Genomic DNA, 11,138 nt, shown 5'->3' on the forward strand with positions numbered 1-11,138 from the left:
TTGGCGCTCCTCCGGGACGGAGTTGGCTCCTCAGGGACTCCTTGTGTGCGCGCCGTGGCGCTGCACCTCTGCTGCTTGCAGGTTGCGTGAGAAGCGGAGCTGCCGGTCTGAGGGAAGGGTCTCGGTCTTCTGGACAATCCTAAATCTGCTTGGTCAAGTCACGCGAAGGCAACAGCCTCTGGAAAAGACACAAGGGTTTTAAACCTGCAGAACAAAGAGCGTAAGACGCGAGGCAACCCCCCACCCACAGCCTGCACGGAGGTGCACATATTTGCGCGCTATAGCTTCTGTGAATGCGAGGATCTTGGGGCTTTGGAGTCATGCAATCTGCCACTCAGGCTCCAGCCATTGTAGTCATACAACTCTCTGAGGCCGGATTTAATGGCCACACAGGCGAGAACCCAACCTGGGATAAAATAAGTCACGGAAACTGGAAACGTGTCAGTCTTTGTGTCACTGGGCGCGCATGGCATCGAGGGGTTGATGGAACAAAAGTGCAAGAGGTCAAAACACTTAGAACTTTTCTGTGTCATCTCTTTAGATATTAATAAAAAAAATAATGCAGTTAAGGAAAATTTCAATTTGAATCACAAAATCACAATGTTACACTGTGAACGTTTTATTTTATTTGATAGATTTTCGCAAATTTACCATCATTTTATCTTAAAAAAGGCAAATTCTGAACAAGTAAGATTCTCAAAATGTTAGTATATTATGGATCCTCTTAAAATATTCCTTTAGTATATTCAAGCTGAGCACATTTAGTTCACTTAAAGTGAAACAGAGTTCATTTATTTTGAGCAAATTTTCAGTCTGAATACATCCAAGTAGACCCTGCTCCAGGAACAGGAACCGCTGTGGTCTTGGTTAATTTCCCATCGGACTCCGTTTCACTCTTGAGTTTCCTTAGTCTGAATAGATTCCATGCTTGGAGTGGAACAACTGGGCCAAAATGACTACTGTAGCCGAGCGCTACAACATGTAAACAGAGTAGGAAGGTAGCAACCAATGAACCTGGAAGAAATGATGAGACAGCAACTCGTTGAAATGTGGTCGGATTAATTAATGCTCATTAAATGAATTTCCCCCAAGGGGATTAATAAAGTATCTTGATTGATTGATTGATTAAACCAACTTTTGATACACATTGCTTCTCACACTGTTTTCCCGACAATCTATAAGCAGCATGCCTCTGCCGTACCGAAATAAAAAATGTTGTATCTGACGTTGATACAAAGTGGTCATTGAAATATGAAGTTTGAATAAGTGAACTATCCACACTATTGCAAAGTGCCTGACTTCCAATATTCTTTCTCTCCTTGCTGGCCTTGCCCTCATAATTCCTGGCCAATAACTGAAAAAAAATCTTTAGTTAAATGTTTTTGTTTACAGGCTTTATTTTGAACCAGAAATCTCCAGCAGACGTCAATTAAAATGCAGACCAAATGCAAGGTTCAGGACTCACTCCGGACCAAATTTAAAGGACTCGGACCAGACCGATCACAGGGTTTATTGAGACTTTTTCAGTCTCAATACATCCTAACGCCTGGTTCACACTGCATGTGGAAGCACGGCAAAGCGGCGTGGAAGGGAAACTGCTTCCATTCGGCGCCCTTAACCTATGGTTTAATTCACTCCAGACCCATAGTAGCGCCCCGGTCCTCCGTGGCCGGCTCGCGCTGTGCAGCGATTATTTCGACCTCTGGTTTGCCAAGACACACAAGAAAATCAAGTCAATTTTCAAACTATTGACAAATGGGATCCTATCCTAAGATAAAAAAAAAAAAAACACACACACAATTACAACACACACACAGCAGACACTGAGACACACACAGACACAGATCAACATAGGGGGCCGACTACGGAGTGGAGGTGTGGGGTTTTGGGTGTCTGGTAAAGGCCAAAAAAATCTCTAAATAACCACAGTTGAGCAGAAGCTCCTGTCGATCTATGCGGAAAAATACGTGTCTGGCGTGAATTGGAGGTTAAGCGGAAACCTATCGCACTCCTCGCACACCACCACGCAGCACTTCCATGTCCAGTCTGCACCAGGCGTCAGCCTTTGCACATTAATGTTAGAATTGTGGATGATCTAAAACAGCATATCAAACATGTTTCTGTGGCATTTATCAAATAGTATCTTACTTTTTGAAGTCATCTTTTGAAAGCGTTCACAGTGGTCTTTTAACCTAATCTTTAAAACATGCCACGGACATAAAATCATGTCTAACTTTGTGGGAGGAATCACCCATCGGTATAAGGGTGGGGTCATCTGTACCCCATCAGATACCACAGGGGTTAATAAAGATTCTGCCTTTTTAAGCCATTATTGTAAGAAAAAAGTGTATTTTTCTAGGACAGTTCCTGCAGAGCAGCAGTAGTTCATTAGAAATTTGCCTCTGAGTTGTGCGTGGAACCGTTGGCCCCTGATTCCAGACATCCATCTGTTGTCACTCTCTTGTTAGCTTACAACCCCTCACAACCCCAACCTGACATTAGTGGTGCAGCAAAAATAGCGAGCGATATTGGAGCTATCCAGTCGTACAGTTTTGAGCCAGGTACCAGCTCAGACAAGTAAAATCAAAATGTACATGGATCTGTTTGTCTGTAAGTGGATGCATGGGAGCATGAATGGAGCGGGAACTTTGAAGCAGAAACCCAATTTAAAGACTAATTTTCTTTATATATGTCCTCCATCATGAGTAGAAAGCCACAAGTACACCAAAACATTATTAGAGTGGGTCTTTCTGCTTATAGTGGCACCTTGCTTGGAGCTCCCAGACTCAGCACATATTTTACTCTTTGTCTCCGTTTGTTCTCATACATTTGCATTACGTTAATTTCTAAACTTCAGTTCTGACATTATTAAACTCCACAAACAGCTGTTTTTTGTTTGAGAAGAACGTGAAGGACTAATGATGTTGAACTGGATAGTAACGAGTTGGGGGCATGACATTTTATGTCAAAGTAGTTTTTAAATTCTTAAAAAGATTAGCGGGATTGAAGGCTATTACAGAAAGTGATCGGTTGTGCTACCGCTGAGATCCGAAGCAGGCTTTAGCACACGGAAAGCCCGAGCGGGTCTTATCAGAAGCTGGACACTCGCCCCGAGGTGTGAGTCTGCCTGTGTCCATTTCACACAACAAAACATGTGGGAAAGGTTTTGCCCACGGCCGTGCACCTCTTAAAGAATTCTTGGACATAAAAGCAGGTGTAATGACTGTAAAGGTTGTTAGGCTCTTCTCACGCAACGGCTGCCGCACGCACACCTTAAGAGCAGGTGTGTACCTCTGCCTGCCTGCGTGAGTGTCTCTCTTTGCATACCAATGCTGTCAGAAAGTTTTTTCCCCTTTGTGGAGGTTTTTATGATTTAGCCTCAGAATGAATGGCACCTCCCTGGAAGTCATAAACTTATAAGATGTTTTTTCCAAAAAGAAATCCCTGTTTAATGTTTGCAGACTTCTTTTGAAATGTGAAAATCAAACGGTAAAATGTGTCGTGCTAAAATGTTTTTCACACTTTCTTAAAAGCTGCTTTTGAAGTGTCTGAACTTCTAACCACATTGACAAATTAAAGGGGTTCTTTTATTTCTGTGTGGTCAAAAGGTGTTTTTGGAGGTATGTCAACCACATGATGACTTAAGGATGAAGCTTCCACCTGATCTGATGAGCTGGCGGGACTTTGATTAATTAAGGCAGAACATTATATGTGCTTTTTTGTAGATTTAGACCTCAAATATTAGTTTATTAGCCCATTTTCAAACTTTAAAAGTGTTAATCTTGAAAAAATGTAGCATTTAAAAGTGATAAAGTTCAAGTTTTTCTCTAACTAATCCACTGAGACACTGGAGATTTCTGCTTGTTCCGTATATTAAGATGCTTCAAACACAGTTAAGGACAACAAGGAAAGCATTGCAATACATCAATCATAGCTAAAGCTCTCAGTGATGCCTCTGCAACAACAGGTTTGCTTCTGGTTAATGAGAATGATTGCTCTAACGTGGCCAGTGTTGCTGAACAGTGGCTTGGCCTTGCGTGTGCCCTATTGAGCAAACGTAATAGGATTATATGGGCAGCCGGTCATGACACCTCACATGAATGTTGCCTATAACCTTATGCATGTTCACCGAACAGATAAGGAATGTCCTGCTTTCCAGCTTTCATCTCCTTCTCCCCAAAGCTGACATTTTTATGAAGGTATATTTTATTGTTTGCAGGTAATGTGATTATAAAGCTCATGATTTACAACTTCTCGCTGATTGCAGGACAATTTTTTCACCTCATTAGTCTGCAGTGGAGCACCGCATTCTGATATAATTGCATCTAAATCAGAAAATGTTATTTTAAATACGATAATTTTTGCATTGTGGCAAACTGGAGCTTTTTTTTTCTAAGTTAGTTACCGCGGGTATTTACCACCTTAAAAAAAACAAACTGCACATTGCTGCAATCTGAAGCCAACAGTTGGACAGATAAAGATGAAGAATTTCCACCTCATAAAAAACAAGTGAAAGTATGAATTTCACAAAATAAATACAATTATAAGTCCAATCTAAAGCTAAAAATAATAGTTATTGGAGGCACTTGCATGCTATTGAAGTACAATCTATTGCTATAAATTGATTTTCCTCCCATTAAGTGGAAATATGACTAAATTAGAGTCATTTGGTGTTGAAAACTGAATAAATGATAGCGTTCAAAATGTACATGATGAATTTTATAATCAAACGTGAAACTACTAAATTTTATCTGTCAAGATAGAATGCCTAAAACTTAGAAATACACGTAAAAATAAAAAAATAGTCAAATAAAGTTACAGCTTTTAATTGATACCAGAGAAAATTGAAAGTGAGAGTCTGTTTAATGTCTGGAACAGACAGCAACTGTTGTCAAAGGAGCAGCAAAGGTAATGTTTAAGGTCAAAACAAGAGGACACAATCAGTAGATAACCAGTCAGAGTGGGTCACAACACTCACAGAGAATCAGCTGAAGGGCCTGTAATGATAGGTCCTTCGCACGCAACTCAAACAGATCCTGACAGGGGGGCTAAAGCGACGTTTCCTTTAACCTACATGTGCACAAGTGTCTGTGCACATGACATACGCACAAAGATTTTTGCGTGTGTGCAAGCAGGGTGCGTGTGTGCGGGAGTGAATTGCTGGATCAACTTCCTTTCTTCAGCAAGTGTGAACACCAGATTAGTAAGTGAGCTAATGGTTTCCCCTCCCTAACGTCCACCTCCCTCCTCTGTCCTTATGCAAGCTGGTACATTTGGCTCTGCAGCGGCAACAATAGTTGCGTGCAGAAATATCTCGGTCGTCTATCTTTCTGTCACCTCACCTCGCTGGTGGAGCACGAAAGTGCCATGACAGAGTAAAAAGGCAAGGTCAAGCAGAGAGGTAACAGAGAACACGTGCTTTGTAGTCGTGAAAAAAGAGATCAAATTTACAGGTGTAAAAATTTCAAATTACTTTTTGAGACTTGAATTACGCCCAAAAATCACTTAAAAGTCAATAAAATCCCATCGAATCAAATAAATCATTGCATTTTTTAAAAGTTAATCAATCATATTGTTTAACATCGTGCTGTTTAATGTCTCTGTTTTGCAAGTACTTTTTATCTGTTGGCTGCATGGATCAAAATGCTTGTGGTTTCATTTCTAGAATGAACCAATATACTTTAATGTAAGACGCTTATTCTAAAAATGTTAATAAGTCAAATCATCAAAATAAAGAAAAATAAATGTTGATCTTATTGCATTATATTTAAAAATGTAAACAATTATATCACATTTTATTTACATTTCCCCCAAAAAAATGTGTATAGCATCTACCTTTATTATTTATTTGTCTACAAAACCCCAAAACATGTTTTAATATTTTTCAAAAACAAGTTCTGAAACTTTCTTACGGTTATCTCACATCCTATATGGCCAATTTATTGGTTTTCCAGGTGGTTTCTCTTGAAGAATTTCGTTATATAGCATAAATAGGTGATCTTTGTGTTATTTCCTATATGAAAATTGTATATGGATAAGCTTGGCACGCAAAACAAGTCATGCATGACACGAATTAACCTTTCGTGCCCCCCCTGCACACACACTCACGCACGCACATACATCACCCCACGGCAACCTTCATTCTTTGAGCAGCGCACAAAACCAGCCTATCAACGGGAAAAGCCAGAGAGCAGGATGAAACGAAAGACGTCTCACTCTGATATGTTTTTAGAGACCCATAAACAAGACTTATATTCTGTCATTATGTTTTAAATTCTCAAATCAAAGTTAGAAAAAAGATTAATACTCACTGTGAATGTAATGGATCATAAATATATGTTAATAACAAAATTTAACACAAAATATTTGTATTATTATATGGAAATGTCAACATTATCTTACTAGCTTATAAGATATTGGCTTTATATTTAACACTTAATTTGTTTAATACGTATTAAAATTGGTGTTCAAGGCAGCCCACCTACTGAAATACTGCAGCTAACTTTTTTCTCCACATTTTTTTTCTGTGAATTTTCTAGTAGTGCCACCAACACCGTATATCCAATTTATAATACCAAATAACATATTAGTGATTCATAGAATAAAAAAGGAAGACAAAAAAGTCTGGCTGATACATGAGGGCAAAGTCAGCGAGTGTAGAATCCCGGACAATTTTTACCCTCAAGAGTCACCCATCTGTCTCCATAAACGATCTGTGAGTTAATCATTGTGCATTGCGTGCAGACTGTGTTTGCTCGGACCGAGCCAAGGGTCGGGAGGTTGTATACAGAAAGAGGTGAGGGAGGTATCGGTCACTCTTTTCTATCAAAACAATCAGCTGTCGTTTCTTTTCCAGTCAGCACGCAAACTTTAGTGAAAACTTTTTGGGAGGAGGGGGTGTGGGGTCATGCATTTGAACTATTCCAACTGGAGAACTTTCACATGATTGTTTTTAATGCATGTTCAAAGACTCATGCCTGGATCTTGATGCTTGATGGACTCACAAAATTTCTGCTGATCAGCAACTTGTTTTATCGACACATCTGGTCCTCTTATGCATGGACTTGTAATGACAGCAACCAAATTAGAAGAAAAACTTGGAACAAACGCCTTTAAGCTGCTCTTATTGTAATGATCAGGAAATAAAACCATAACATACATTTAAAAAAAGTTTTTTTGATCAATTATGCATTAATAAAAACATCGCTATTTTTTAATGTTTGTTTTAAAGAACCTATATCATAAAAAATTAACTTTTTTGAGCTTTTAGTATTATAATGTTAATTCATTATTAAAACAACCTCAAAGCGGATTTAGATCCATTCATGCATTTCTCTAAAAGCCTTCTTACTGAGTACCAGCCCCTTCCAAAAAAACAAGCAAGTCCTCACATTGTGACATAGACAAGTGAGAACAGCCCCTTCCAGGAAGGGTCTACGCTGCCAGCACGCCCCCAGGCTAACACAAACACACACTTTCTCCATCACGCTAGTGATGATCGACAAAATGCTTACATTTTATTCGCCCAATATTCACATACATATTTGTAAAAATTCGGATGTTGTTTTTTTTTGTGGGTGAAACACACACGAGCTCCCGAGGTCGGCTTTAGGATGACGTCATGAAATGGAGGGCACCCACAAGGAGTGAAAGGCGGAGCCTCGGAGATCGAGGTGTCTTTCTTTGGAAAAGAGCTCATGAAAAGAACTCAAAGGTCAAATATTATTATCATATATGGATATAGTTTACTCTGAACAGCTTAAAAATAGCATGGTATAGGTTCTACTTAAGATTGTTCAGAGTCTTTATTTGTCATTTGTGCACAGCCTCATAAATTTATTCCGCTTTGTATCTCCAAACCAACCTTATATTGTCCAGAAATCACAATAATCTGAAGGTACGCATGGGTACAGTGGTGGAGTGGTTAGCACTTTCACTTCACAGAGAAACAATCCCAGATGGTTCCTTTCTGTGTGGAGTTTGCATATACAGAGTTCGCTCCCTGCATATCTGTTGTCTCTGGGCACCAAGACATACTTCGTAAGTTTATTGATGATTCTAAATTGCCCCTATGTGTGTCTGGGACATAGACCATTTATATATGAACTGGACATAGCAACCCATAGGAAATGCCTTACCACCAGCCCTCAAATCAGGCCAGAGCCTTCGCTGTCACTTCCTGATGTGTCTACCGCCATATTGCAGCCAAATGCAATCAGTTGACAGTGATTAGTCCGGGTCAATCTGAGCCACATTTTTAGAGGGACTGCTGTCACCAGTCATGAGGGAGCTTGTTCGAAGTCCTTCCCAATGAAAGCGGCTCTGGAGAATCTTTCAATTAACGTTTGAGGTGGGCACCACAGGCTTTCACTGAGGCACCTGATTGGTCAGTTTATGACTTGAATAACTGATGATAAAGAAAATATATCTTTAAAAAAATTCATATTAGAAAGAACGTGGTAAGAAGAATGCAAGAATGTATTCTGACAAATAAAATGACTGGGTAATAACTGACTATTTTCTCAATGGAAGTCTATGGGACTTTGGCCTTCTTGCAACCAGCAGGTACTTTCGATTTGGAACACGAGAGGGAAAGGGTTGAGCAGTCCATCTTTATACAGTCTATGATCTGGGAGTGTGATTGTGGTCTGTCCAGGGTGTATCCCTCCCTTGCTCAGCTATAGGCAACAGGTTATGGCAATAGGAGACGCAATAGGAGACACAGGCTGGTCAAAAACTTTTTGGTATAGCAGATGCAATTTAAATCCATCTATAAATTATCTTAACCTACTATATCCCTTTGGGGTCGCCAGAGCCTATTGTGGCTACTGTTTGTCGAAGGCAAGGTATATGACAAGCTGCCAATCTGTTGCAGTGCTCACTATCAGTCCCTCACACATGCACTCCTAGAGACACTTTAGAGCAGGGATGTCAAAATCCAGGTCTCAAGGCCAACAGGTTTTCCAGCCAAACTTCCATTGAAGCTCCTTATTGGGTTGACACACCTGATCCAGTTAATCAGCAGCAGATAAGACGGGATTTCTGGAAAACCAGCAGGAGGCCAGGAGTTTGACACCCCTGCTTTAGAGTAACCAATTAACCGATTGCTGTGGACTGAGGGAGGAAGCCGGAGTGCCCAGAGAAAGCCCACACATGCAGCGGGAGAACATGCAAATTCCACACAGAAAGGTCCCAGCAGGGATTCAAACCACAGTCTTCTTGTTGTGAGGCACCCTGCAGTCCTGCAATTGAAAAAAAAACAATAAATACAACTGCACAAAGAGATTTTGTGCAAAATGGTAAGAACAGGGTAAAAAGAAAAACAAAAGTAGACGAATAGGGAGTTTTTGACCCTGAGGTTTTTACAGTAGAGGCTAAGTCCTACATAAGATTTAGATGCATATTTTAGAATTAAGCTTTGATGATATTTTCAGAATAAGTCTCCCTTTGTGACACCAATTCTTCCAAGCAGACCACAGCTTTTACTTGTTAGGTTGTTACACTTTGCAGAAAATTGCGTGTTTTCTCATCATGTGCAAAGATGTGTTCCTCCACACCTCATCTTCTTTTTATGTGGCATGCTGTCACGCTCTGTAACTTATGTCACAAATCTGCCAGAAGCGTGCAGCTGTAACCTTTGAACATTGTACTTTGTTCAGTTAACAGTGGGATGTCCTTTGATGGTTTATTCAGGAAGCTCTATATTTTTGTGTTATTTAACCCCCCACATTGAAGTATTAGTGCTTACACAGTGATTTAAACCTGTTGGTTTAACCACTTCAGGTTAACTCCTTGCACTTCTGCAGAGGCTTCTTCGGATCCCCCAGAGTCAAACCGAAGAACTTGCAGTTGCTGCAGATTTATAGACGCGCATTCAAAGAAACGTGCGTGATTGTCAGAGATGAATGACTTCCTCGCGTGAGGAAGCTCTGGTTATACAGGTACACGTCTAGAGCGCTGACACCATTGTGTGCCAAGCTTTATCTCCTTAATCAGTTCTCTTTGCCACTAGTTAATCATTTGTGCATGTCAGCTGCTCAGACACACTGTATTCATTACACGCAGTGGGAGAACAGAGGCAGGGATGATGACACCCGGCTGAGAGTGCTGACTTAGCCGCCGGACATCAGTGTAAACTACACCTCCACCGGCTCTCTCGTGCATTGTGGAGCACACCGCAATGATCCCTTCTGTGTTTGGGCATGCTGTTTTATGCAACAGCATGAGTGACAAGCAGGTAAATAGAACAGGGAGGCCCGGAACATCTGGTCAAGGGGGAGTTTGCATGCAAGTTTTTGATGGTGTAGTGATGACATTAAAGTTTTACTGTCACAGCAATGAAACAAAACGGAGCATAAAACATATATCTGTTATGCAATTCTGGAAGAGGTAGGCACAAAAACAAAACAAAGTGTTAACAGCTCTGGCTGCTGCACGCCGCTGTGGCATGTGTGATAAATGAGGGCAGTAATCCAACAGCTTGTTAGCTCGCAACTCTAGCACAGCAGGAGATTAAAGCAGGCGATCATGATACGGCACTGTTAAAGAGACACGACAGAAACTACTGCCACACCTGGATTATGTATAAATGACAATACCTGCAAGTATGAGTGCATTGTTGCTTCTGCAGGTATCTGTGAAATTGCAAATGCGTGTCAGGGTTAGACATGATTGTGTGAGAATGACAGAAAGAAAAGTCTAGATGTTTGTTGCCTGTGGGTGTAACTGGGCTTAAATAAATTTTGATCCCTGCAGGGCAGCGGAGGTTGTCATCCACCCACTTCTAAGATATCTTCGCCGTGTAACAAAAATCTCCTTTCCTTGTCTATATGTCCAGCAACTTCCTTCTCTGTCTTGAGATTGTGAGTCTTGTTCACATAACAGCATCTTTCTTTGATAATATAGCTTGGCTGGAGCGGAAAAATCTCTACTTACAAGGAAATTCTACTGATGTCATGTTCATGTGGCGACAAGATGCTCAATGTGCCCCGCAGTGCCACATCAATGTACAAATAAATCTGCCGACGTCTATTGCCTTATCTGTCAGGTGCAAAATTTTTTGATGTGATCTCATGCCAGTTCTGAGCCACCGAGTGTGATTTATGAGCAATTAAGACTGTGTAAATGCCAAAAAAACT

The 11,138-nt window shown here is 40.6% G+C and overlaps 1 long non-coding RNA gene across 1 annotated transcript in view; it reads right to left on the reverse strand.

Moving 5' to 3' along the window:
- Positions 1 to 6: 6 nt before the first annotated feature.
- The window catches only part of LOC112161217, a 25,947-nt gene continuing 14,815 nt past the window's right edge, over positions 7 to 11,138 (reverse strand). The window contains exon 3 of the long non-coding RNA XR_002921821.2: positions 7 to 178. This is a non-coding gene — a long non-coding RNA (uncharacterized LOC112161217). The remainder of the gene's footprint in view (positions 179 to 11,138) is intronic.

This window comes from Oryzias melastigma, linkage group LG3, assembly GCF_002922805.2.
Source record: "Oryzias melastigma strain HK-1 linkage group LG3, ASM292280v2, whole genome shotgun sequence".
NCBI lineage: Eukaryota > Metazoa > Chordata > Actinopteri > Beloniformes > Adrianichthyidae > Oryzias > Oryzias melastigma.